A 3,088-nucleotide genomic window follows, 5' to 3' on the forward strand; every position below is an offset into this window, starting at 1 on the left:
CGATGATCTTGTCAACTTGTACTTCTTTTGCAACGCGAGGATGAGCTGGTTGTCGTCGAGGTATTTGATCATTTTCCTCAGCACCATTGTCTTCCACATTATCTTCAGGTGCGTCAGCTCGACGTTCTTCGCATACTGGAGTGAATTCTTCAGCAAATTCTTCAGTAGGAATGACATCCTCAGTTGCCTTGAACTTGATAGAATCCTCATGTGCTGGTTCATCTAACATAGAAGGTAGGTGCTCTCTTTGCGAGCCATTAGTTTCATCGAACCGCACATCTACAGTTTCAACAATCTTGTGAAGAGCGATGTTGAAGACTCTGTAGGTGTGCGAGTCCTTTCCGTAACCAAGCATAAAACCTTCATGTGCTTTCGGTGCAAATTTAGAATTGTGGTAAGGATCTCTAATCCAACATTTAGCACCGAAGACTTTGAAATAACTCACATTGGGTTTTTTTCAGTGAGGAGTTCATGGGCCGTCTTCTTGAAGAATTTGTGAAGATATACTCTGTTGATGATGTGGCACGCAGTATCAATTGCATCAATCCAAAAACGATCAGGCGTTTTGTATTCATCAAGCATAGTGCGAGCCATCTCAACAAGAGTTCTGTTCTTGCGCTCCATGACGCCATTTTGCTGAGGAGTATAAGGAGCAGATAACTCATGAGTAATACCAAGTTCATCAAGATAGTCATCAAGACCGGAATTCTTGAACTCAGTTCCATTGTCACTTCTGATGTGCTTGATCTTCACACCAAAGTTGGTTGAAGCCCTCGAGGAAAATCGTTTGAAGACTTCCTGCACTTCATGTTTGTAAGTAACAATGTGTACCCATGTATATCGAGAGTAATCATCAACAATGACAAAACCATATAGAGATGCAGCATTAGTGACTGCTGAGTAATGATTAGGTCCGAAGAGGTCCATGTGAAGCAATTCGAATGGATGAGTAGTGGTCATGATAGTCTTTGCTGGATACTTGGCCTTGGTCATTTTTCCAGCTTCACAGGCTCCGCATAAGTGATCCTTGAGGAATTTGACATTCTCAATGCCAATGACATGCTTCTTCTTCGCAAGCGTGTGCAAATTCCTCATGCCTGCGTGACCAAGTCGTCGATGCCATAGCCAGCCTTCTGAAGCTTTTGCAAGTAGACACACGGCTGGTTGTGGTCCTGTAGAGAAATCAACAATATACATATCTCCTCTCCTAAAGCCTTCAAAGACTTTGGAATTGTCAGCTTCCATATTCACAAGATAGCGATACTTGCCAAAGACAACAACCATATCAAGATCACAAAGCATTGAGACTGACATGAGGTTGTATCCTAAGGACTCAACAAGCATGACTTTGTCCATGTGTTTATCCTTAGAGATCGCAACCTTACCAAGACCCAATACCTGACTTTTGCCTTTGTCAGCAAAGATGATATGCTTCAGATGTGATGGTGATAAGGGAGCATCCATCAAAAGATTCTTGTCACCAGTCATGTGATTTGTACATCCACTATCGAGGACCCATTCAGTGGTTTTGGGTTGATCATCCTGTAGATGAATTAGTGTAACTTACAATCTCATATGCTTCATCAATGAAGAATATGATATCAAGTTCATCAGATGAATTTCATCAAGCAGTAAACAGATATAGCAGTATGAGGACGTGTGAAATGAAAGTTCATTTCATCATGGTTAGCCTGCGTCCTTTCAGGCAATTTTGTCAGGTCCCCAGTAAATTCTTCAGACGTTAAAGGCACGTCTGGAGACCTGACCCTGTAGAAGAGATTAGTTCTTTTTCTTCACCACCCACATCTGAAGGGGTGGCAAAGAGTTCATCACTCTGCGAGCACCATACGAGAATGGTGGCATAGAAGCCAAACCATTTCGTTTCACATAAGAGGGGTTAGGGTAAGCATATGAATAAGCAGAGAAATTCTTCGAGGACTTATGAACATAATGATTTGAAGAATAATGTGCATATTCATAGCCCTTAGCTCTACCCTGCGAAACAGAGTTGTTAGCACGATGATAGTCATATGAGGACTTTGATCCATTTGAGGAATTTGATCCACGTGAGGAATTTGGTCCATATGAGGACTTGGATCCATATGAAGAATTAGGTCCATATGAAGAGTTTGTTCTGGGGTTCCTATTCTTCACAGGTGGTGTCATAAGGACATTCACCTGAAGACTTTCAACATAACTTTTGGGAACTCAGATTTTCTTCATAGGGGAACCGTTCCTGCAGTTAGTCCCAACATATCTAGCAAATACTTCACCATTCTGATTTTTGAACAGTTTATAGTTGGAGTCAAATGACTCATCAGAAGAATGAGGAGATTCACATGTAAAGCCAGATAACATGGATGGATCAACTGGAGGTCCCTTTGCAGCAACACATGAGGTTTCGGGGTACTACTCAGGCTTCCAATATGTTCCATCAGCATTAAGTTTCCTCTCAAAGGAAATACCCTCTTTCCTAGGGTTTCTGTTGAGGATCTGCTTTTTGAGCACATCACAAAGAATCTGATGCCCTTTGAGGCTTTTGTACATGCCTGTTGTGTATAATTCCTTCAGCCCTGCATCGTCAGTGATACTAGCAATGTCCTCAGATGAGGAATTAGTGATAGCAGAGGCAGGTGAAGAATTTGTAACAGTTGAAGCATTTGAACATTCAGGTGAAGAATTAGCAGATTCACGTTCAATGCACTTTAAGCATGGAGGAACAAATTCTTCCTGAGAAGTGCTGATTTGTTGAGCAAGTAATGAATCGCGCTCCTTCTGAAGATCTTCATAACTCACTCTTAGCTTCTCAAGATCTTGCTTTCTTTGAAGAAATTCATAAGAAAGTTTCTCATGATCAGATAAAAGAGTGTTATGATGACTTTGAAGGTTATCAAACCTAGACTGAAGTCTCTGAAGATTTTCAGTCAGGGCTTTAGTGCGATCCATGTCTTCACCCAGCATATCATCACTTTTGTCTAGCATGTTTTGAACCTTTTCAAAAGCCCTTTGTTGTTTTACAGCAATCTTTGCAAGTTTAGAGTAGCTGGGCTTGAGATTCTCATCAGATTCATTTTCACTAGATTCAGAG

This window comes from Triticum aestivum, chromosome 3B (genome assembly GCF_018294505.1).
Source record: "Triticum aestivum cultivar Chinese Spring chromosome 3B, IWGSC CS RefSeq v2.1, whole genome shotgun sequence".
Taxonomy (NCBI): Eukaryota; Viridiplantae; Streptophyta; class Magnoliopsida; order Poales; family Poaceae; genus Triticum; species Triticum aestivum.